The sequence below is a fragment of the Jaculus jaculus genome, chromosome 2, assembly GCF_020740685.1.
Source record: "Jaculus jaculus isolate mJacJac1 chromosome 2, mJacJac1.mat.Y.cur, whole genome shotgun sequence".
In the NCBI taxonomy this organism is placed as follows: domain Eukaryota; kingdom Metazoa; phylum Chordata; class Mammalia; order Rodentia; family Dipodidae; genus Jaculus; species Jaculus jaculus.
The window spans coordinates 109,977,015-110,003,251 of record NC_059103.1 but is presented as its reverse complement, the minus strand read 5'-3'; the positions used below and the strand labels follow the sequence as shown (position 1 = coordinate 110,003,251).

The 26,237-nt window shown below is 39.6% G+C and overlaps 1 protein-coding gene across 5 annotated transcripts in view; it reads left to right on the top strand.

Moving 5' to 3' along the window:
• The first annotated feature begins 629 nt into the window (after window positions 1–629).
• Bmpr1b (bone morphogenetic protein receptor type 1B) overlaps window positions 630–26,237 on the top strand; it is a 382,398-nt gene continuing 356,790 nt past the window's right edge. The window contains exon 1 of one of the 5 annotated variants that reach the window (XM_045143623.1): window positions 630–662. The gene's annotated coding sequence lies outside the window, so the exon portion shown is untranslated. Of the gene's footprint in view, window positions 663–985; window positions 1,032–26,237 lie in introns of those variants that run through there. The other 4 variants (XM_045143629.1, XM_045143628.1, XM_045143621.1 and 1 more) reach the window with 4 other exon arrangements.

Here is a 26,237-nt window from a genome sequence, read left to right as displayed (position 1 = left end):
AGGAGGGGGGGTAGAAAGGGAGGAAATAAATTACGGTGGTGAATGGGCATCTGAAAGGCATTATGAAGAAAAGATATTTGGAATTCATGAGCCATCTCCCTGGGAAATAGACTTGGCGAAATGGCTGATTTGAGAGGTTAACTGTTCTCTCCAAATCTCCTGAGAGACTGTGAACACCTCATTTTATACTTCATTATACTTCATGAAGGGCTGAAACACAGACTTAGCCAGGAGATCACAAAGCAAAGATGTTACATGCTTTTTCAAAGTAAACACCGATAATTGTAAATTTTCATCAATTACAATTGGATTTTGGGATTTTTTTGGTGACCTCCCCCCCCCCTTTTTTTTTACAGCTTCAAAATATGCCTGGAAAGGAAATATTTCATTTTCTTAGGAAGCCCAGCTGCATGTTTTTAAGGTTTCAAAAACCTTGCCCGAAACTGCGGGCCTAATCTGATGTGCATGCCTTTTTTTTTTTTTTTTTTAACGAGGTGTGTGACCAACGTTCGCATAACTTCTCAAAAGTGCCTGTGGCCCCGAAAAGTTGCAACTCTGCTGCTCTATGCCTTCAGGAGCCCCTTGCAGCGCTCACCGAAGAGCAGTTCCATGAATCTTTGTTCTCAGGCCCGAGCAGGGTCTGGGGGTAGCGGCAGCGGACGGTGAGCAGGGATGGTCGGCGGGCTGCCTGCGCCGCGCGGGCGGGATGCTGGCGGCGGGCGGGATGCTGGCGGCGGGCGCGCGGGCGGGCGGGCGCGCGCAGGGATGCTGGCGGGGCTGCGGGGCGGCGGCGGCGCTCCTCGCTCGCTCGCTCGCAGGCGGGCGCTGGGGCCGCTCCAGGCGCCGTAATCCCTCCGCTAAGTACTTGGCTCGCTGTCTCCAGTCACTAGTGGGAGCTGGAGAGGGCAAGTGAAAAAAAAAATTCCAGAGGCTGCCGAGGAGCGGGAGAAAAAAAAAAAAAAAAAAAAAAAGTCCGGCGGCGGCGGCGGCGCGTCCAGAAGTTGACGGCGCGGGGCGCGGAGCCGCGGGCGGTAAGGACGGTCCCCGCGAGGGTGGCCGGGCCGGGGCGGGCCGGGGCGGGGGTCGTGCCTGGCGTCCGGTCTCGGCGCGGCGGGGGCTCTGCCCGGTCCCCTCCGAGGCCTCGGCCGGCGCCGGCCAGCGTCCCGGGTCCCGGGGCCGCTCGGGCGGGACACGTGCGGCGGGCGGGACGCGGTGCGGGGAGCCGGGACCCCGGCCCGTCGCCAGCCACCTGCCCTGGCGCTGCTCCGCTCGCCGCGCCCGGACCAGTCTGCGCCGCTCTGTCCATCCATCCTGCCGTCCGTCCGTCCGTCCGTCCTCCCGCCGGGCTCCCGGGCGCCGGGTCCCTCCCTCGCTCCCAGCTCACTTTCTTCTCCCGGTCCCGTCCGCCGCCCGTCGCCTCCCTCCCTGGCCTCGGCGCTCGGCTCCCGCCGTCCTCGGGTCGGTGCACGCTCACGGTCCCCTGCGCGCCGTGGCGGTGTCAGGGTGCGGGGCTTGGGAGGAGGACCCCCCCCCCGCCCCGCGGAGCTGCGCGCAGGACGGTGGGCGCCCTGTTTCCCGAGAGCCACCCCAAGTGGGTGCTGTGAACCGGGACGGGCTGGTTCTGCGGAGGTCTTAGGAACGGCTCTTTCCTTAAGTCACCTTCCACCAAGGTGAGGTCGGTGACCAGGAGCAGCCACAAAGGTGCTGGGTGAAAGAAAGCAGGAGAGAGCGGAGTCATTGCCTCCAACTTTAGGAAAGAGAATGTTCCAGACGTGGCTGCAGCGAAGCAGAACCACCTGAGAGAAGGTTCCGAATTCTGGAAAGAAACACAAAAGGCTGCGCCAGTCAGGCGAGGGTTCAGCCCGAGAGCACTGGAAAATTATCTGAAAAAAAAAAAAAAAGCACTTGGTGGAAATCTCTTGCTGTATTAAATTGATGCCAGCTAATCTCTGTTTTCTTATATATGTATATGTATTTAAGATCTCAGCGACAACTTCCCTGATTATTGTTTTGGGAAAGTTATGGGAAATGTCCTGTGTCAAAAGGGGCATTTATATTTAAAATACTTCACTTTGAACTTCTATACCTCTTTACACTCTGGTGATCAAGAAGAATTATGCCTAACTGCAAAGAAAATACGAAAGGATTTGTCAGTCATTTTAAAATATGAGACATTCCAAGGATCAATAATTTCTTTGGAAAACTCTCATTATAAGGATGTTTTGAAGGATATGACATGTTAGTGAAGTATGCAGGTTATGGTACACTTAGATCATTGTGTGATGAAAAATCATTTCTGTTTTGTAAGCAAATCATAGTAGTGATGGCTTTTTGTAGAAAACATTGCTGGGACATTAATCGCTGTGATTTTCACTGTTTTTTTTAGTCGTGCATAATGTACCTTTGTTTTTAGCAGAATATAGCTTAGGGCTACAAAACTTGATACACTGTGTTATTTGTCCAATCTGAATTACCATTTAGAAAACCACCTTTTCCTTTTGGACACGTGATACATGTTGATATGATCTCATTACTCATGTGCTAGGGGTTGCTGAAGAATTTTAATGACATTGATTTGCGATTTCAGAATCAAAATGTTAGTTTTTGGTGAGTGAAAAAATCTTGATTTATGTCATGTTCATGAATCATCAGTGTTTATAGGGGCTTTGCCACCTTGTCTGCCAGGTGCTGGCAGCATTTAGTCAGGCAGGGCTGCTGAAAAAATCCCTGTTACATTATTGTCCCTGAGTGACAGGCTACCACCCCTTGAACAACTCATAGTGTGTTCATATGTCTCTCAAAGTGCTCCAGTTATTAACTAATATTTATTAAAAGGAAGTCAACTTACTTTTTCCTCATAAACTTTGAAAACTATGAGACAACTTGATAAAGGATACTTACTATAGCAAATGCAAATTTGTTTAAAAACATGGGGCAGTTTAAGATGTACCTAGCTATTGGTATGTACAGGACACTGTCTTTCCTGAGCACCTGATTCTTGTTTATCATCCAAATCCAAAGTCAGTGGTTACCCATTCCAAAGGAGCTAAACTTTTCCTGAATTGCATAAGCTCCTTATCTCTGTCTCGCAGGTTTCTGGGTGTCCTTCCATCAGGACATGCTTCTCTTCTGTATAACTACTCTGAGATTTTCTGAATTTCAGTGCCTGATTTAAGAGATACTGAAGTCCTTGAAGGACACAGTTGGTTCTCTTGCATTTTGTTTTGTAGTATATCCAGTAGGTCAGGACCTGAGGAGTCTGAAAACCAGGCTCAGCAGTAGTGAAGCCCTGTTGGCTGTGAAAGTGAGTACTGTGTTGTCTTGCCTGGGCTGTCTGGAGTGCCTTGTTTGACCTCACTGGCTTACATAGAACTGGATTAATTTGTCTATAATTAGAAGTGAACAATTATGAGCCTAAGATTTCTTACGCTAACCAATTGCAGCCATCAGGGAACTTTACCAGCTGTAATACTTGGTGGTTACTGTGCCACCCATGTCTGGAGGGCACAATTACCTTTTAGGGCATTCCCTTCTCAATGGCCTTTATATGCTAAATGTTGCTCCTGGCACTGCTACCTGTTTAGTCTTGGGAAGAAGTATTCTTTCTACCTGCACGGCAGGTGTGAGTTCCTAGGGCTTCTATTTTCTCCCCTATAGATAGGATTTTCTGTACATGTATTGAAAGGGGGTGGGAAAAGGAGAAAAAAGTTTGGACCCCCCACCCCCACAGTCTGAGTGAGGCCTTCATGACCCCATTGTGAATACCCATAACCCGCCTGAGGAGGGTCCTGAATAGAATGGGATTAGGGGAGATGGATTATAAGGATATAACTTTAAAAAATAAAACCTTTAATTTTTTTAAAAGGCAGGACCATATTTGTGTCTAATTTTGAATTTTTTTCAATCACAGACCATAAGTTCAATTCCAGAAGCTATTGCAAATTCATCTATTTTATATATCACACTTAACTTTTGGTGTGCGACAATAGCTAATGGGATCAAGCCAAGTTTTACATGCCTATAATCCTAGCACTCAGAAGCCGGAGGCAGGAGGATTGTAGTGAGTTTGAGTCTGGTCTGCATAGCAAACTTCAGGCTACCAAGGACTCACAGTGAGGCTCAATCTCAAGAAAAAAGGCTGTTATATCTTTCAAAAAACTTGAAGACCTTCTGTCATATTCTTTCTAGCTCTTGAATTTGCTAATCAAGATATGCTTTAGTTTTTTTAAAAAAATATTATTTGTTTATTTTAGAAAGAGAGAGACAGAGAGAGAGAGAGAGAATGGGTGCGCCAGGGCCTCCAGCAACTGAACTTCAGACGTGTGTGCATCTGGCTAACATGGTTCCTAGGGAATAGAGGAGCCTGAGTCCTTTGGCTTTGTAGGCAAACACCTTAATTGCTAAGCCATCCCTCCAGCCCTGTGCTTTAGCTTTAAATACAGGCATTTGGAGGCTGGTTGGGTAGAATTGAGAAGCTGCTCCTGCTCCAGACACTGATGTTTAGGTCCCATAAGCTAACATGGCATGATGACGCACCCTGAAATGTGATATAGAGAAACATGCCAGGTCTCAGAGAAGGGCGGAGCTGAGGCTAGAAGTATAGCCTTTAAAGATCTCTGAAGGCTGACATCAGAATTAAAATCCAGGAGGAATTTTTTAAATTTTTAAAAAGGAATCTAGAAGGACTGGGGAGATGGGTCAGCAGGAAATAAGGGCATTATTTTCCCTGAGTTTGATTTCCCAGCACCCGTATAAACAGCTGGCCATGACCATGTGTGTCTGTAACCCAGTCCTGTGGCAAGCTGAGACTGGAGACTCACTGGTTAACCAGTCTGACTGATTAAAAAAATGGCAAATGTTGGTTCAGAGAGAGTCTGTTGCAAAAATAAAAAAAAATAAGCAAAAAAACAAAAAAAAAAAAACAAAAAAAATAAGGTTAAGGCGCTTGCCTGCGAAGCATAAGGACCCATGTTTGATTCTCCAGATCCTTCATAAGGTAGACGCACAGATGAGGCAAGTGCATGGTTTCTCATGCCCACTAGGTGGCGCCAGTGTCTGGAGTGAGTGTAGTGGCTGAGACCCTGTCACCATTCTCCCTCCCTCTCTCTGTTGCTGTCTCTCTTGCTTGCTCTCTCTAAAATAATAATTTAAAAAAATCAGCAGAAGAGTAATAGAGGAGGACACATGGGCGTAGATCACTCATGCACCACACCTACCACACACATATATGCTTTTTGCATACAAAAAAAAATTGGGGGAGAGAAGTTGAGGTTACTTCTGAGCATGTATCAAAGTCATTTGTATAGTAAGAGAAAAAGAATCATGTATAATTTACATCACACGATTTATTTCAGATTTTAGACTATCTTATATGACAATATCCTAATTACCCTTGGTGCTACTTAAATATTTGAGTGCCTCCTCTTGATACAGGAGGGAGAGTGCAGCCCTCAGAGAAACAGAATTCTTGCCAGTGAGTAGATTCACGTTGCAGAGAGGGAAAACTGTGAACCACAAGTAAGCGGGTGCACAGATCATTTCCAGTAGTAGATAGAGCCATGAAGGCCATCAGGAGGTGTGACAGGAGTGACTGGCAGTGCTACATCAGGTGGTCACAGGATATTCCTGATCACAGTAAATCTAGCTGTGAAGATCTTGGAAGGCTTCCTGGCAGAAAGGCGGGACACCATCAATTATGACCCGCAGAAGAAATGAGGTCAGAAAGATGTTCAAGCCTAGGGCATGAAACATTTGATTCAAAGTACATTTTATTTATCATGATGATTTCAAACAGAGAGGTGAGCAAACATGATTTAGCATATGTGTCTAGTGAGCAATGTTTTTGCATTGAGATGATGAGAATGATGTAGCTGAGAGTTTGGCCAAGGGTGGGACCAGCTGACATTGATCAGACATTCTTATCACTGAATAGGAAGATCATCAGGTTGAATCATCTTTCCCTCTTTCCTTCTGTCTTCCTTTTTTTTTTTTTTTTTGTTTCAACATACCTTACAGCAATTCACTGGTTCAAAAATAAAAACACAGCAAAGACATTATTTTCAGTGCTGGGAGTGAGCCCATTACTTAGGACATGCTAGGTGTGGGCTTACCACTATACTACACACCCAAGCCATCATTGACTTTTAAATGTCAGCCCTCAGCACTGTCTCACAGTTTCCAGACATAACCCCCTTATCATCCTTCCACTGTCTCCCGGCTGCAAGTGTTTTTGCTGTGGGAACCTGCAGTATGTTCTGGGAAGGGTGACAAGTTCTTAGGAATGGGGGTGATCTAGGACAGTGCTAGGCTGCTTGGCTGTTTTGGGAAAGGATACCAGGGAGGAAACTTCAGCATCTTTATTTAGGTAATGTAGATCTGGCTACAGAAGGAAGAGACTAAGACAGAAACCCACTAGTAAGGTTTGAGTGTCTTTATTTTCCACCAGCTTTGAAAACTTGGGAACATTGAGAGATGTCACTGGGCCTTCTATGTGGTTGACCTACACTTCACCCTCTGTTGAATGTGAGCCCTTCATGGAGCATGAGTGGACAGGAGGCAGAAAGTCCTAGCTGCAGTGGTATTGGATGTTTAATTCAGCTGATTTTATTTTCAGCAAGCAAATGGCTGGATGTGGTTGCAAATTCAAAAGATAAAAGTAGTAATATTAGAATTACCCCTTTTTTTTGTTTGTTTTTGTTTTTGGTTTCTCAAGGTAGGGTATCACTCTAACTCAGGCTGACTTAGAATTCACTATGGAGTCTCAGGGTGGCCTCGAACTCATGGTGATTCTCCTACCTCTGCCTCCTGAGTGCTGGGATTAAAGGTGCGTGCCGCCATACCCTGTTTAGAATTTTCTTTTTGATGAAGATTGTATTTGCTTATTGGTTAAAGGAAAAGAAAAGATACAATTCAGTCTATATTTCTGAAGCATGTTTTGCCTGGCTGTGTTGAGATAAGCATTTTAGTCATTTTTATAGCAGTAGATAGATATGGACTTAAACAAGTACAGAAACATCTGTCCTGAGTTAATTTCATGATTAATGACTCTAAAGCGATTCTAAGGAAGTCTGCAATGATGGTGGTTTTGTCTAAATTAATCCCTGAATAAAAAACAGGTTTTTAAAAAAATCTAACCAATATACTTTACAACCACCTGTAAAAGACACTAAATTATCAGCTCTTTATGTGGAAACAAGCTACATTTCTGCTATTGTCTCTATAATGGGTGGTTGTCCTAAAAGCTTTCCTCATGCAGACTGTGGTGTAAGACTCAAAGGGGGGTCCCACACAATGTAGCCTTGCCTCATCCTCTCTTACGAATGTGTCAGTCCACTCACATCCTTGATCTTTTCAAATATGCCTACTGTGCCTGAATCATCTCTCTCTGCCCTACCCCATTTTACCAAAACTCTGTATTGGCACAAAACTCTGTATTGTGTCACCTGTCTTCTCTGTCCCTCCAAGACTAGTCTCAACTGAGCTACCTCAGGCTTTCTGCACAGGAAGATAACCTGTGAAGCACCCCACTTTGTAGATAACTGAAGTGATGTGGGGGGGGGGAGCCCAGCTGGACAGTGGAGGGAGGGTGAGGAGGGAAGATGGAACCATTGGCTCCTGGCTTGCTCCACTGCATGGACTTGAGTTGCCTTTGTCTCTGCACTGGAAGTCACTGCTCCTCTCAGCTTACCTCTGTGTGACTCTTTGGATTCTTCTCCTTTTTGAACAAGTACCTTTGCTGTTCTGCCCTTGGGGCTCTTTCCCCACACCTTGTTAGATGGCTGTAAATAAAACCTCCTCAGTTTATCAGAAGCTGTGTGAATTAAGGTCCCATTTCCTGTTGACTTAGCTTCTGCAAGCCTCTCCCTCTGGCAGTCCTCTTGGATTGATAAGAGCACCTGGCCTTCCTTACCTCTGATGGAGAATTGTCTTCCTTCTCAAATTGTAGGAGTATCGGGGCACACTGGTTTGGAGCTTGCTATTATGCAAATACTACATGACCAATCAGTTTATTAATTTAAACTCTTAATAGCCTGTATACTTTCTACATGTGAACCTCATTGACTCATTCATGCAACATATACTTACAGAGTAACTGCTCAGTGCCAGGCACTATGTTAAGACATGGATAAAAAAGGTGGACTTTAACCCTTGTTGGGGATGTACATTGAGGAAGGGACCGTAAATGAGCAATTAAGTGTTGAATTTATAATTTGGGTTTGTGAGTAGGGAAAATAAAAGGAAATAAACAGGTTATATTGAAAAAGAGGAAGAAATATCATTTGTATGAAGTTACAAGGAACCCAAGGGCAAGGCATGGATATCTAAGTGACTGTCATTAACCAGCATCTATTCTGCAGGGTCTTAGTAAGTAAACAATGAATCTTCTTAGCAGGAAAATTAGAAATTATAGATTAATTAAAAAATGAAATTCTTCTATCATTACCTAAAATTAAAAGTTTAATATGTGTATGTATTTGTTGCCCTTAATTTTTTTTTCTGATGATGATGATGAATTGCTGTTCCTTAAGATGCCTACTGATCTGCCCAGAGTAAAGCTTAATGGAAAGAATTTAAAGAGGTTAACATTAATATGTTGGCTCAAAGATGGAGTGTCTTGCCTAAAGGCCAGGGATCACTTGAGGAAAATTAACTTATTGCTTTTGGTCAACTTTAGCTTGAATGAAGCTGAAAGATCTGAGGCAAGAACACTATGCATAACAGATCATTGTGTAGGTTAAAATTACTGTTTAATGAGCAACCAAGATGAAAAGAAAGGAGTCAAATCTTTTCAGCAAACGAAGATAGGAATTTTGAGATCCTACAACTAAGATACAAAAGTCATCTTGATTTTCCTAATAAAGCTACTGCTCTTAAAAAATTTTCTTGTGCATTTTTGCATTTTTAAAATAAAAATGAGACCATGCATATTATTTTGCTACTTGCATTTGTCATTTAAGCATACACTGGCAACACCACTCAAAATTAGTACATGCATTTTGAAATATTTAATACATAATCTGATAATGAAAAAAATCATAAGGTTCTTCATATACCTTATGGTTGTATTTATTGGGATTTTTAAAGTATTTGGCAGGCATGAAGAAGCAAAAGGGAGCAGTTATGTCTCCACACGCATAACATCTGGAAATGAGATTTTTGAATCTGAGGGTGCCAAAATTATGTAAGACATACAGATTTTTATTTCATCACCATTCCTCAGAATTATGTTGTCTAGTAAAGTTAAGGGATAGCAGTGAGGGGAGATATTTAATCAGATTTCTTATGTAATAATTACATATTAGAGGTTGTTAGGTCTAGCTAGTTATTTGTATTTTCTTATATAGTAAGTGAAAATTTGGGGTTTGAAGTTATGTCAGCAGTTTGATTCAGATGAGCAGCTTACCTGTCACAGTACTTGAACTGGAGTGTTTGCATTCCCAATGTGTTCCCTGTAATTGTGGCCCATGAGATGTCAGGTGTTCAGACCAGAAGGGAGTCATGGGCATCCACATAGCTTGGTGGGGACTCTTGGATGATTGTGCAGGACTCTGTCTGAACTTTACCACCTCTGGCTGTGAGATATTGGACAAGTTCCTAAGCTTTGTGTGACTGCTTCCCCTGTAAAATGGAATGGCAAATTTACAACAGTAATTGCAATAATATGCTGACGAAATAACAGGTGCGTAGTAGACCCACAGAAGTGTTTGATAAACAAGTGAATAAATGATTGGTATAATCTGAGAATTGCTGATACTTTTAAACTGGAAACCTTTCTCAGACTTTTTTACAAAATATTTTTATTTATTAATGAGAGAGAGAGAGAGAGCGAGCGAGCGAGAGCGCTAGAGAGCGAGCAAGCGTCAGGGCATCCAGCCACTGCAAACGAACTCTAGATGCATGAGCCCCCTTGTACAACTGGCTTATGTGGGTCCTAGGTAATTGAACCGAGGTCTTTTGGCTTTGCAGGCAAATTCCTAAACCACTAAGCCATCTCTCCAGCCCTCTCAGGCTTTCTTATGTGAATGTGCCTGGATATACTTCTTAAATGGGGTGTTTGACTATGGGACTTCTGTATTTTTTCTTCTGCATTTATCAGTGAAGTTAATGTTCCTTTGAACACACATTGGGGTAAAATTGGTACAAATAGTTGACTAATTATTTTCTCCAGTTTATCTCCTGAAAGAAAGAGGCCATTCTTATTGTTAGGACTTGTTCTTATACATACCAACTATATTTGCCACAGTAGGGACCTAGTTTATCAACCGTGTTTCTTTTTCAAGGTAGCAGTGAATGTTTTTCTTTATATCCACAAAGACTTCTTGCCAGTTTACTTCTCTGTATCTCATGAGCCTTTGCAGTTCACTGCATACAAAGTTTACAGTGTATGATATTTTGTAGAAAACTGTTCAGTGATTTTTTCCCAATTATAAAGTGCATTTTTATTTATTTTTTTAAATTTTTTTAAAAATTTATTTGAGAATGACAGACACAGAGAGAAAGACAGATAGAGGGAGAGAGAGAATGGGCGCGCCAGGGCTTCCAGCCTCTGCAAACGAACTCCAGACGCGTGCGCCCCCTTGTGCATCTGGCTAATGTGGGACCTGGGGAGCCTCGCCTCGCACCGGGGTCCTTAGGCTTCACAGGCAAGCGCTTAACCGCTAAGCCATCTCTCCAGCCCATAAAGTGCATTTTTATTGAGGTCTAAGAAACTGTATGGAATTGTTTCCTTTTATACCACACAAAAATAACCAGCTAAGTTTTTAAGTTTTCTTACCTTTACACATTTGGAAATCTGGGCTGAAGAAATGGCTTAGCAGTTAAGATGCTTGCCTGCGAAGCCTAAGGACTGGACCCAGGTTCGATTCCCCAGTCTCCACATAAGCACAAGGTGGCACATATATCTGGAGTTGGTTAGCAGTGACTGGAGACCCTATTGTACCCATTCTTTCTCCTCTTTCTCTTTTTCCCCACTCCTAAGTAAATAAACATAAAAAAATGTAAAAAAAAAAATTTAACAATTGGAAATCTGATGTGGTTTTGTGTTCTTTTTCACTTGAATCTGTTTACACTCAACGCAACATGTATGAAGTTTCTGTAGACTTCATGTGATTGGGAATCTACACTTCCAAAGAGCTTTTCTTTCCTTACCAAGGCAGAGACAATAAGAAGTAAAATGGGTGGATGTAGAGTAAGTCTCTCCCTCATTTTAAGTATTCTCGGAAATTAGAACCACCTGGTAAGCAGTTGGCAGTTCTGTTTAAAGGACCTGGAGTAGGTGACCTCAGGTTGCTTCATTTTTATGAGTCATTCCAGTGTTGAGGCCAACAGCCAGATGGACTTGAAAGAATCCATGACCAGGCTGTTTGCTAGGCATTACTTACTCATCCTGACTGACTGAGTGAATTTATATAATGTGAGATTAATGAGGAAAAGTTATTTAGAGAAACTTAAATTTCAAAATAAATTCAACTAGTGCTTCATGTTTGTAGGTAAAACTATTCCCATCATTACATGGTGAAGTCAGGAGTCTATTTAATATAAAATATTTTAGTTTATCCTGTAATTTTCATGAGGACACAATACTGAGTTTTTACAGCAGTTCATAATATAATAACTTGAAACATGTGAGACATTGTGAAATTTTACTTGTGTATTTCATAAATGCTGTATGCTACAGCACTTACAACACACCTGCCCAGTAAGCCATTTTCATTCACAGGTCTTTTGTCAACAACTTTAAATCTCCATTTTTTTATTAAATCAATTACTCTGTTAAATACTGATTTTAACATCTGTAGCAAATGAAAATATTTTAACTCTTTCTGAAGAGGAAAACCATAGTACATTGTTTAATTGAATTAAATTAGCTTTTCAGGGAAATATCCCTAGGAGCTCTTTCTGGAACCAATTTGGAAAATGATCTTTATTCTGTAGTATTTATGTTTGATTATGTTTTTCTTAGTAATTCTCAATGGACCCAATTCACTCCTAGCTTCAGTCATCAAACCCCAGAGATTTTTGTAGGCAAATTAGGCATTTCCTACCCCACAATTATGCATATTTGTGAAATAATATATGCTTCCTCCTTGAATATAGACATTCTAAGAAATATTTGCACAATATTTGTGTCTGCTGCTCCCACTATGCATAACCCACAAACCCACAGGGAATACCTGCAACCCCACTGAGGAGGGTCCCCAGAAGAATGAGGGAAAAGAAGGTACCAACACATGATGTATCCATATGAAATATGTTGTTAATGATAATTAATAATAATAATAATAATAAAAGAATGTAAAAAAAGAAGACTTGAATAACTTAGAGAAAAAGAGGTTGTAGTTTCAGAAATGTAATTTTGTACTGATGAGAATTCCAGGTATTTCTCAAGCCGTGCCCGGCTGTACACCTCTAACTGGCATGAATTAGTCTTTGATAGCGTAGTCTTTAGGCTCCTGTCACTCTGTAGCATCAAAATTCACCTCTCCCATTCTCTATCTTCTGAGGAAACTACTGACTAATAACTCATTACTGTGTGTTATTCATATACATGTTCCTAGCTCTAAGTCTTGTATATATGTTACTTAATACCAGTTTACTTAATGGGTGTTTAAAGAACATGCATTTACATAGTAAAAAAAGAATATTTGAATTTTATCACTTTAACATTCTGTGGAATATATTAAGCCATACATACAAATTAACTCCTTCCAAAATGTTGTATATAATTTTGATACATTTATTAATAAAAACAAGTGCTATTGTTTATAAAAATATTAAACACTTATTGCCTTGAAACTGTATTTCAGGCTCCTAAAATATTTAATATACTATATTTCCTGCATTTTCTTTTAACAATTGTTACTTTACAAAATTCTAAGGAAATTGAAATTTTTTTTTAAAAATTGAAAATTTTAAAATCTCAGTTTTCATAGAACTTACCCTTAGTGTCAATGGCATGGGTTATGTTTTGTTTATTTGATGCAAGAACTATAGCTTGAAGCTTTTCTTTTGTAAGCACTACAGATTTAGCATATTAAAGAGAAAACATATTTTTGTAATAATCCTTGTTTTATGTGCTGCATTTGAATTTTCAAATTACAGCCTTTCCCTCAATCCTAGAATATCTGTATTCATTTTTTGCTCACTACTTTCCCACTGTTTCTCCACTTTCTTTTCTCCTCCTTTTGTCTGTCTCACGTTTTCACTTTATTTGAAAGCCTGTTTTCTCCAAGACAAAAGAAATTAAAACGCTGGATTTTCTACACATAATATTGAGTGGTTTTTACTAGTTTCATCACTCTGATTAGAGTCTTGACTAAAGTATCATAATTTGGAAGTTTGGCATTTGATAGACATAATGTTAATATATTACTATTATAACGTAATAGCAAGAGGCACTTCAATTTTGTTAAAAATCACGTAGTTTATTCTAAAGTTTCACTCAAAATGTTTTTATGAAATGTCCATGTTTTAGCTATTTAAAATGACTTATTCCTGTGGCCAAAGAGCCAACAATGACATGAATTTCTTTTATGTTTTATAAATATTTGAGTACATACAATTTTCATTCTGTTGCCCAAGCTTATCAGTATATAAAAATCTATAATTATGTAATGAAGGTTTCACTAAAACTTTGAAAGCTCTTGTGTAGTTGGAATTTCATCCTTTTAGACTTGTGGTTTGAAAGCTACTATTAAGAATTCTTAAAACTTTTAAAATTCAAACTTAACTAACATGCACTCTGGCTATAAATTCCTTTTTTGGCTCATGTCTTCTAAACCTGGAAGATATAATGCAGTGTAACCATAATATTTTACATCTTTAGCTTGTGAATAATGCTTTTCTTACACATGGAATTATTAAATATTTATGCAGTACGAATGAATTTGATGCCATTCTGTAAATCAAGGAGTGTGAAAGAGACAATTGAGTCTTGCTCTGAAGAAGAAGATGTTTAAATTCTTTGATGACAGACTACCAAAAATAATGTAGAAAAGATTGTATACAGAAAGGAAAATGAGATGTTGAGAGTATCAATAAAGTGTTGAGTTTATTTAGTCCATAATTCTGTCTTTAGGTGAGGCTCAGGGGATATGTTAGAGAAGCTAGTGTTGGTCTTCTAGGGTACCTCCCTGCTTTTTAACACAATGCTTCATGTCACAAAAGCTGCCCGTGAGCTATTGAGTCTTACTGCTTCCTCCCAGATACTGCAGTTATAGGCATGTACCTCTATGCCTGCCTTCCATGCTTTCACTTAAAAATCAATGTTATTGTTGCCACATATATTAAGATTTTTTTTTCATTCTAAGCCACAGTGGGCACCATTCATGAAACCATGCACTGTGTTCTTGGCACTGATTAGTAAATTTTTGCTTGTCTCATCCCTGACTTTATGTTTTGCTCCTAACCAAACTAGATATTTGTGGTTGGAATATAGCAGTGATGTGATTCCTTAGCTCCATCTTTGCCTTGTCCCAATACTTGATCAATGCACTTTTGCATCTGTCGTGTTTCCTTGTAGCCTTTGTCTTTCTAGATGGAAAAATCTTTATTAACTTCCCATGGTAATTTTGTGGTCCACTATTTTCACTCATTTTTCTATTTTTTTCTTATTTCTGGTGAAAATAGGGTTACAATTTTTTAATTCAGCATTGGGTATTTTGGGAGTGTGAGACTGTGTTAGACAGGAGTGGCATGTTTTCTGTATGGAAGGAGGAGTTCCCATTTGTTTGCCTGTTTTTGTTTTATGGTGCTGATGTCTTGTCTTTCCTCTGTAATGGAGGCTGGCCTCAAACTCAGTGATCCTGCTACCTCAGCCAGCTGAGTGCTAGGATTAAAGGTGTGAATCACCATTCCTGGCTTGAAGTAACATCTTTAAGCTTACATGATTTTGTTCCTCTATCTTAATAATGATATCATGTTCAGTGATATACAAATAATTAAAATATCAGTTTTGATTTTGTTTAAACTTACATTATTTTGAAGGCCATACTGTGACATATACCTAATTGCATGGTTTGAAGAATGGTAGGCAGTAAATATTGAGAGGAACCAGAAAGTGTTTACTAAAAGCACAACGACCTGTAAGAAGAGGTTCTCATCCTGAAACTCCTAGGTTTTCTGCGTTAGGTAGGAGATGTTGGCTACTTTCTGTGATATGCTGTTAGAGCATCCAAGTGGGTGGAAATCAAACAACTGTATCAATTTTCAGGCTACTATGCTAAATACCCAACTTGTTATTGTCAGCCATAGATTTTTTTTTTTTTTCTGTTCCAGTTACTTTCTTATTTCTGGGAAAAAATACCTGACCAGAAGCTGCTTAAGAAGGACTGGGCTTATTTTTGGCTTACAATTTTGAGGGGAAGTTTATCATGGTGGGAACAGCATGGTAAGAGCAGGAAGCTGGTGTGACATCATCAGGTAGGAAGCAGAATAACAGCAAGCAGAGCTGGGCAGTAACACTTCAGGCTCAACCCTAGTGACAGATTTCCTCTATCAAGACTCCAGATTCTAAAGGTTCTGCAACCTTCCCAAACAACACTACCAACTGTGATTCAAGTATTCAACTCTAGTCTATGGGGGACATTTTTCTTATTTTTTTTAATAATAAAAACATCATCATAATAAAATAGAGAGAGAGAGAGAGAGAGAGAGAGAGAGAGAGAGAGAGAAGAAAGAAGGGCACACCAGGGCCTCCAGCCACTGCAAACGAACTTCAGACACGTGTGCCCCCTTGGGCATCTGGCATCTGGCTAACGTGGGACCTAGGGAATCAAGCCTCAAACCGGGGTCCTTAGGCTTCACAGACATGCGCTTAACGGCTAAGCCATCTCTCCAGCCCTATGGGGGACAATTTTATATTAAAACCACTACAGCTTCCTGTCTTCAGCTCTTTTTCAAAAGAAACTTCCTCTTTGTTTTAAGCACAATACTGTTATTTCATGCAGCTTAATGTAATAGGGGCCTATTGGCTATGGCGGTGATTTCAGCTGTGGAAGAATTATTGAATTTAAAAAAAGGTCTTTAGGTTGCAACATAACCAGGTTTCATCTATATTCTACATAGAGCTAAAGTGCTATGGGGAAACAAGATTTCAAATTAATTTCAATATTAAAAGCAAAGTCACAATTTTACTTTTAAAAATGTTTTCAAACATAAAAGATACTGTGTGTAGATATCAAGTCAAATATTTTCATGAGGTTGTAATCATATGATTTCCCAAAGGTGTCTAAATATTGAAAAACATTCTAAGTTATGCTGTAATTTATAACAAACGGAAAGCTCCCTTACTTACTCATTGTATTCCAAAATATAATTTTTCCATTATAGAAAATCATATTTATGTTGTACATAAATAATCTGATATTTGCTTAACTAATGATCCAGCTTAGTTTAAAATCACGTTACTGGATTTAACGATGCAACTTCTGTTCTGTGACCTTGTGTCTTCTGGAGGCTTATAATGATTGTCAAGGGTATTTCCTTTTATTTGTTTTAATTTTACCTGCCATTAAAAGCATTGAATGACCCTTCATAATTTCATTATGGAACCATATAATAAGGAAGGGTTAGTTGATTAGTTTTTACTTTAACTTTCATAATCTCATATAGTTCAGATCTTCTTTGGGCTCGCATTTCTCAGCTCAAATAATAGTGCCTTTGTAATTTCTCATCACAGTAATGGATGAGCTTGAGTCATAGGTTTGTGTGTATTTATTATTCTCATTTTAGCTTTTTACCTCTGTTCTCTCTTTCAGAAGAGGAAGTCAAGCATGTTGAAAGAGAACATGACCAGGAGGCAGGAAAACTCATAATTAGTTCTGAACTCTCAGAGTGATGAGTTAAAATGAGATTGGCCATCCTCATTGAGGCCCTTCTGGGTCTGAAATGCTGTGATACTGAAACCTTTGTGAGCAGTTGTAGCATAGGATTAGTTTTTGGAGCATCCGCCATTAATGGTTTCAGATTGTCCTTCTGGTGGTTTTAGAAATTTCAGAGACCAAAGTGAATGATACTTTTATCAAATTTTTTCAACTGCAATATTTTATGATGTTTTAATATAGGAGACTGATACACATAAACAATTATTCAGTTTACATGTTTTTTTTTCTGTTTTTGGTGTGCATGTGTAATATGTGTGTGTGGTATATGTATTTGTGTTTGCAGATGTGTATGCCTGTGCATATGTGTGGCTGCTGGGGGAAGATTTCAGGAGTCCTCTATCCTCTTCCACCTAATTCCAAGATAAAGAGCTTCTCACTTAACCAACCAAAAGCTCACAGCTTTTCAGTTTAGAAGTGACAGATTAGGGAGCTTCAGTAGTTCTGTTTTAGTCCCCCTAAACACTGGGATTTCGGCATGTGTGGCCATGCCTATCAAGTTATTTTTTTTATTTTTATTTTTATTTTTATTTTTTTTTTTTACAGTTTAACACTTTACTTTAGGGTAATAATTTTTGATCAGGCGGAAAAAAATTGCCCTAATCAATTTTGTGTTTTTTTCTTCTTATTATTTTCTAAGAACTGTAGAGAAGTTATTGAAAAGATTTTGTTCAGTCACCAAATTTTATCTTCATGTTTGACTGTATGGGATTATACTGGGTAATGTCGCAGGGGACAAGATATGCAGAAGTTTCCAGGCTATAATAAATTAGTTTCTGTGACTGTAGCTTTAATTAATAAGTGATAATTTCTCCACATTGTTAACCTTGTTTCTCTGACTCCCTGTGCTAAGTTTTCTATGTTAAAACTCTTTAATAGAAAACTCTTTAACAGATTGAACTAGGTTTAAAAGTTCTGCAAGTAAACGGCTATCTGCTTTTAGCAATTAATGCCATTGCATTCTTTTGCCTAAATATTTATTTTTTATATTGTTTGGGAACTGATTAGTGTTCAGACTTCTTCTTTAAGATATTCAGGAAAAAGTACTATCTTCAAGTTCGTTGTTAATTTCCTCTTAAAACTCATATTTTTATATAAGCAGTCTGCTCTACTATTTTTACATGTGTAGAGATTTCACTGGTAGTTCCTAGATTACTAATATCAATTTTTTAGTCTCAGCATGCCTCTGTGTTCCTATAGTATGTCAACATGTGCTAACAGGAAAATTACACTTATCCATCTAACTGAAATATAATTGAGAAGATATATCATCAAAGTCCCTTCTAATTCATGCTGGTGCATTTACTATTAATACAAAACAGAAAACCTCTGCTAAACCCTGTAAAGTTATCTGCTTTGCATGAGTTTTTTTTTTATATATATATGATAAGGGGAGTTACTAAAAAATGCTAAAGATATTTTTGTTCATCTTTGACCGTAGCAACCCCCTATACTCTGTCCTGTTCCCTTCCCCTTTCTCTTCTACTTCTGTACCCTCTTTACCCAACTAGTCCTCTTTTCATGTGGAAGCAGGTTTCACATATGCCAGAAAACTTGATATTTATCTTTCTGAGTCTGGCTTATTTCATCTAAGGGGATCATTTCCAGTTGTATGCGTTTTCCTGTGAGTGACACAATTTCATTCTCCTTTATGGTGAAAATTCATTATGCCTATGTTGTAGTCAGGTTTGCATTGCTGGCAGAAATCACCTGACCAAGAAAAGCTTTTGGGGAAAAAAAGTTTATTTTGGTTTACAAACTTGAGGGGAAACTCCAGGACTGTAGGAAAACAATAGTATGAGTCTCTAGAGGATGGACATCACTTCCTGGCTAACATCATGTGTACAACAGGAACAGGAGAGTGTGCTAAACACTGGTATGGGAAAACTTACTCTAACACCCATAAGCCCGCCCCCAACAATACACTGCCACCATGAGACCTTAATTTTCAATTGCCATCAGCTGGGGGAAACTAGCATCCAGAATACCTAAGTTTATGGGGGACACCTGAATCAAACCACCCCATTCTGCCCCTGTCTCCCATAAACTGATAACCATCCATGATGTAAAATGCAGTGCATTGATCCAACTTTAAAAGTCACTATAGGTTTTATCAATTCTAGTGATGTTTAAAAATATTCCTATAGTCAAAGATTTTTTTAACTGAGCCATAATACCAAAATAATCCCCCCAAACTCGAAATGGCACAGAGGAAGCACTCACACTACAAAAAATGGTATTGGGCATAGCAAACAAATACTCAGGCAATACAAAATTTAAACAGGGAAAACATCAAACTCTGTAGCTTCAAGTCCAATAATTCTAGCCAGTGACAAGTCTCCAAGTCTGATAATTTGAACCAGCAACAAGTTTCTGGAGTTCCACTTCTGATTCTCCAACTAGGCTACTCACAGTCCTGGAAAGCTTCATCCAGTGCTGGAAGCTTTCCTTAGTAGCCATCTTGTGTTCCTGGCATCTCCACTGGGTCTTCACTGTAACCCATGGTCCATCCTCATGGCTCCATCCAGTCTGAATGCAGATGTCCAACAAACATGCTTCACAGTGCCCATACCTTTTTCCAAAACACAAGACTGTGTTGTAAACTTAACGATCCTCTCTTTACTGCATTTCTTATACTCCACCAGGTAGGGTGCCAATTTGTTAATGTGGGGGAGTGAAAAAGATGTTGAAGAGCAGGACACTCCTTGAGCACTCAGGCCCCTTCAAAAGAATCTACATTCATCCTGTTGCCATACTGCAGGCCAGCTGGTGCAATTTCAAATGTTGTAATCTCCCAATTGAAGCTGAGTGGGCAGAAGTTTCAGCCCAAAGATTTCATTTCTGTGCCATATCCTCTGCTTTCATCAGTCTGTTTCTATACAGAGCAACCCTGCACAGAATCTCAGATCAGGGGCATAACAGCAAGCCTCTCACACAAATTGCTTCTAGCACAGTCCAGGCAAAGCTGTTTCTCACCCTGATAAACCAAACCTCACAGTCCTTTGTTCTTACTGCATTCATATCTTTCAGCTCTGACCAGAATAGTCCATCAAGCTATGCTTACAGCAATTTTAGGCAAAGGTTTCAAATTCACCCACATTCCTCTTGAAATTCCTCTACAAAAGGCCAAAGCCACATGTCATGTGTTTGGCAGTAATCCCACTCCTCAGTACCAACATTACTGTTGCAGCCAGGTTCGCATTGCTGGCAGAAATCACCCAAAGTACTCAGAATGGAAGAGCAGAAGTTCCAGGAAAGGAAGGAGGTACTGAATTGAGTGCAGTGTGAGTAAAACAGTATTTTCTAAAAATGAATTATAAAGAAAATAGTATTTAGGCTGTGGTGGTTTGACTCAGGTGTCCCCCATAAACTTAGGTATTCTGAATGCTAGGACCCCATCTGGTGGCAATTTAAGAGATAAATCTTCAAATGCTTGCTTCTCAAAAAATTGTTTAGTGATGTAAGAGGATAAACTTTATATGTTATTTTTTATACTTTTTATTGGCAACTTTCATACATGTACATAATGCGTTATGTACATAATCCTCTCGTGATCATAATCCTCTCATATTACTTTAGGTACCCCCTCTTATACCACCTTATCCCCCTTCACACCCTTCTTTCCACTGGACCTTCTTCTGTTTTGATGCTCCCCCACCCCCTGGTCATCCATAACAAAATGTTGATGCAGCCAATACAGTGTCAGTCTTGTGACAGCCACTGTGAGGGCATAAAAGCAATGGCCACTTCATGTCCACAAGATAGTATTACAGAGCATTCCTTCTCATCTTCTGATGCTGATGCCAACATTGTTTCTGCCACCTCCTCCACAATGTCCTCTGAACCTTGCAGGGCATAATAAAGATGTCTTATTTAGTGCTGAGCAATCAATTCACTTCCTTGAAGCATATTGATGAATGTTATCTTCCCCCACTTTTTTTAGTGAGAGAGGGGAGGGGAGGGGAGGGAAAGGGAGGGAGAGAGAGAGAGAGAGAGAGAGAGAGAGAGAGAGAGAGAGAGGGAGAGGATTGGCATGCCAGGGCCTCAGCCACTGCCATTGAACTCTAGACATTTGTATCACCTAGTGGGAATGTATGACCTTACACTTGCCTCACCTTTGTGCATCTGGCTTATGTGGGATCTGGAGAGTTGAACATGGGTTATTTGGCTTCACAAGCAAGCCCTTAACCACTAAACTATCTTTACAGCCCAATTTTGATGAATTTTGAATGTCCTTAGTAGTCACTGCCATCTGTAAAAAGAAGCTTCTATGACCAAAAGTGAGAGCAGCACTAATCATAATCGTAAACATTTATAGGGAAATTTAATGGGCACAATCTATTTATGTCCAGTTAACCAAATAAAAGTAGTACTTTCCCACCAGGAAACTGATGGCAGTAGAGGTACAGGAGCCAGAGGAGAGTAGTCCATGCCATTCAAGGTATAGCTGAAGGCCTAAACTCTTTGATTGAAGAGTTACAGAACAGTGGGAAGAGTGATTCAAAACTTTTTAAAAACAGAGATCAAGTAGTTATAGTTGTTCAATCTGGTGGAGAAACAAGGCTAAGAACAGATTTTGCCAACAGTAACAGTTCTTCAACCAAACTCAGTGTATGCAGTAGGAGATTCAAAAACAGTGAAATTACAGATCAGTAATGTTTCCTGGGCTTCCTACAATAGAGGATCTTCAACCAAACAAATATTCACAGAAAGTCATTTTTTTGTGTGTGTGAAAATAGTGAGAGAAATGAATCTTTTATTAATTATCCAGTCTTGGGTACTGGAGATGCAGCTGGAAACATCCACTCCCAAGTGGATTACGGTGTGGAGGGCAGCTCTGTGAGCAGTGACATCTACTGAGTCTGAGTGGAATACCTCCAAGTAAAGACCCCCAGGAGCTCAAGGAGCACATGGGTGTTTTTAGGAGGCAGCATCTGGGGTGCAGAAAGGTTTGCCTAGATGATGGAGGAATTAGGAGTTTTCTCACACAGACCTCTGCAGAATTTCGTGTTTGTCTAAAGGAAGAGGTTCCTACTTTTCCTAGTGAATCTGAACACAAATTTCTTGGTGAAAACAATATTTGTGAAAAAGTGTCCAGTGGAAATGAAAATAACAAATCTGTAACCTCATGGGCATAAAGGGTGGAGTGTAACCAGCCAAAGAGAGCGAGCATGTGTTGAATCTAGAGGCTCGAGATCTGCTCAGGAGCCTAGCCAAGCAAGACCCTGCAGGTGAGTATGGACTTTGCTGCTGCTGCACACATCCTTGTGTTGTTTCCCTCCACGAAGCAGACTTCCGACACTCTTGCATGCCCAGTTCAGGAACAGGACTACCTTACTGGACACAGTAGGAGAGGGACCTGTATTACGCATGCCTGCAGCTTCAGAGAAGACTTTGTGTTTCCTGTCCAGAAGGGCCACCAAGCCAGCTACGGACTTTAGATCTGACATTACATACAAAGCCACATCAGGGATTCAGTCTCATTGCTCTTTTCTTTTAGTTTATTTATTTGAGAGAAAGAGAACAAGAGAGAGAGAGGGGAAGATAGAGAGAGAATGGGCATACCAGGGCCTCCAGCCACTGCAAAGAACTCCAGGCACATGCACCACCTTGTTCATCTGGCTTATATGGGCCCTGGGGAATCAATGTGGGTCCTTTGGATTTACAGGCAAGTGCCTTAACCACTCTCTCCATCTCTCCAGCCCCATTACTTTTTGAATGCTCTTGAAGACAGAATATTGTTCACCAGACTATTCTCGTACCAAGTTGTCTGGTCACTCTGACATCAACTCATTTCACAGGCAAGTAGTAATGCTTCTCACTTATATGGGTTCCCACATTATCCTTCTTCAAATATGAAAGCTTTGCCAATGACCTCTTGAAGAAAAAACTTACATATTCCAAAGTAAAAGGAGGAGAAATTCCACATTTCCTTCAGTATGTACTGTTACTAGCCATGATAGCTGAGTAAACACTGTAGCTGAAGAAAACACTGTCATGGCAGCTTCAGTTACCCTCAGTTAGGCTAAGCTTCAGATAGGGTCACAGTGTCCCAGAATGCAGTTCATTGACTGTTCTGACAGATCTGTGATGTCTAAGTGTGTATTTCAGTGAATGGCTTGTAATGTTAATCAATTTTTTATTGAACCTCTGCAATATTTTTAAGTTTTGAATGACATTTTCCCTTGGATAAATTATGAAATGTCTAATTTCTTCTAGCATTTATAGGACTGGAAAAGATGTTAATATTAAGCAAGTGTTAAGTTGCATGACATGATCAGGTTTACACTGTTTCAGAGCCTTAATTAAAGTTTCATTAAACTGTGTAAACCATGATCCAGTTTGGATTTGAAAGTAGATAGACATCTGTTTCAAATATTATTACTACATCTAGATGTAAAGAGCTTTTTTATCATTGAAAGACATTTTTCTTTTAAACATTTTGTTTTATCTTTTCAATATTCTCTTGGTGTTAAAATAATTTTGAAGTGTATGTTATTTTAAAAAATCACCTTAACAACTTACATAATATATGACATAAGAGCAAGAAACTTTTTAGAAATAATTTATTAAAATAGAGTAAATCCAGGGTCACTTTTGGTTTGTGCCCAAGCCAGTTTTTACAGTGATGCATCAGAATCAGTAAGAAGTTTCTTGACTGGAGACAACTCTGTAACCCCCTCCCCATACCTTGTTCTTTGCTTTGTGAAGTGAAGACTAGCTTTAGGTAAATGTTAATGTGTTTTTTTGTTCGTTTAAGTAATAACCACCAAATATTTTCTGTCTGCACTAATGATTTTAGAAAATTTTCAGGAAGTGCAATTTTAGATGTGTTCTTTTCTCCTAGCTTTGAGAAAGATCTTGATATCATGCATCCTTCAGAGTTACTTAGTGCTATCCAGAGCATAAAATACCAGCATTCATATATTGTATTAAGTCATACTCACTAAAATTGTAGAAAACATCTATCTTGGTAAAGTACAGAAAACCTTATTTACTTTACTGCCATGTTCTAGAAGACATGATTATTCTATGAATGAATGTTCAATGTAAAAATCAGGAAAGACTTGTTTTCTCATGTCTATATAATATACATGATATGTTATATATTATGTATATTTATATGTGTACCATATTTAAATCATCTTTGCCAACTTCAAGGTCATAATAATATTCTTGTATGTCCTTAATTCATTTGTAATTCAGTTTTGATTGTTAGGTGTGAGTCAAGGTTCAGTTTCAGTCTAATTCTTATGTATAACCTATTATCCAAATGCAGTTTACTTAATGCTTGCCTATTCCAAGGTGCTGTCCATTTATGTCAGCTCCGTTTTAGTAGTTTTTTTTCCTATATATCTATGAGAATATGTTTGAGTTTTAAATTTTTGTTCTGTCAGTTTTTTTGGTTTTTAGTTCTTGTAATAACTGCTATAGTTACTAAAGTTTTATCCTGAGTACTAAAACCTGGTTGGGTGAACCTCTTTGCAGCTTTCTGTGTTATGTGGCAAAATTCCTCTTTACTGAAAGCAGTGACCAGCAGCTACCCACCTTTACCAAAAGCAGCTGTGAGAACTCACTAGAGAAGGCTCGCAGAGGGTCATCAGAGCCCCACCTGAGGTCTTAGGTGCCCTCTGTGCCCGCTGTGTCCAGTAACACACGAGGCTCTGGGGTCTCTTGCTCTTGCAAGTAAGCTTTCACCCTGAGGCTGAGAGAGGAGCACCCGAGGAATGATCTTGACACAGGAATACCATGAAAGTGGTTGCTTTAGGGGCTCCACCTTTCTATAAATGACCCCTCTCTGTGCTCTGTAAGTGACCCCAGACAATCTCACTGGGTCACTGTACTGGTATGGGTATAATTGTACTTTGTTCTTTGTTCTGCCAGGTGAGCCATATTTGGGGTAAAGACATGTTTGCGTCTCCCCAAGAGAAATATTTCCTGCGACACCATCTTTATTGAAGTACTGGGTATTGATCCTTTCTTCTTATGTGAAAGTTTTGTTGAAGTTATAGTGAATTTAAATGTGAATTTTGACAGGTGTGGTGGCACATGCCTTTAATCCCAGCACTTGGGAGGCAGAGGTAGGAGGATAGCCATGAATTTGAGGCCACCCTGAAACTACATAGTGAATTCCAGGTCAGCCTGGGCTAGAGCTAGACCCTACCTTGAAAAAAAAAAAATGTGAATTTTGGCACAGTTGCTATCTCTATGGTATTGACCTTGTAAAATGAGTGATTTGGGGCTGGAGAAATGGCTTAGCGGTTAAGTGCTTGCCTGTGAAGCCTAAGGATCCTGGTTCGAGGCTCAACTCTCCAGGACCCACATTAGCCTGATGCACAAGGGGATGCACGCGTCTGGAGTTCATTTGCAGTGGCTGGAAGCCCTGGCACGCCCATTCTCCCCCCCCCCCGCCTTTCTCTCTCTGACTGTCGCTCTCAAATAAATAAAAAATGAATAAAAAAAAGTAAAATGAGTGATTTGGCATATTTTCTTCCTCATTTTAGTGACAATGCATTTCACTTGTGATGAAATATTCACAGAAATGACATGTATATTGTTGCAGTTGTTCCTAGGCACCTTACTTATTTATTTGCTCTTAAGAATAATATAAATTTTAAATTATATCTTCGATCTTTTTGAATAAAAATTCACTTGTTTCCTTATATAGCGATTCTATATCAAGCTATCTGGCAAGATTTTAATATTCTAATTATAGTCCTTTAAACTCTGAAACACTTATTATGGAGAAAATTATTGAGAAATATAGTTTTACTTATTTTTCAGGCCTTGCCATCTTTTTTTTTTTTATCCTGGTGTTTTGGCTAGGAACCATATAACATAATACAGAATAGAAATACTAACTGTGAGCATAATTTTGTTTTTCTTATAAGAACTAAGTTTATTAAGTGATTCAAATAACAATTGATATAGAGTTTTCTGTTGAGACAGGGTCTGTCTATGTCTTTAGATTTTATGTATACATTTGTTATTTTAATTAATTTTTAACTATTTTTCTGGTAATTTGAATTATGTCTGCCAATAGTCAGTTATTTAAAAATAAAAGCTTATCTCTAGCCCTGTGGTTGGAGGAGGAGTCTCTGGGGGCAATTCTGATTATTCTGACCTAAAGGTATGCAGAGTGCTTGAGCTTTGCCTGGGTCCTTACTGTTGTGGTGCTGGCTGGTGGTGGTAGCTTTTCCTTTCTGTGTGGATCTGTGAAAGAGACCAGCTTCTTTTGCCATCAGTGGAACTTCCCCTGTATCTGTAAGCCTGAAATAAATCCCATTTCTCCCATAAACTCTGTCTGGCTTGGAGGTTCATCCCAGCAACTTAAAGCTGACTATGGCAATTTGCAAT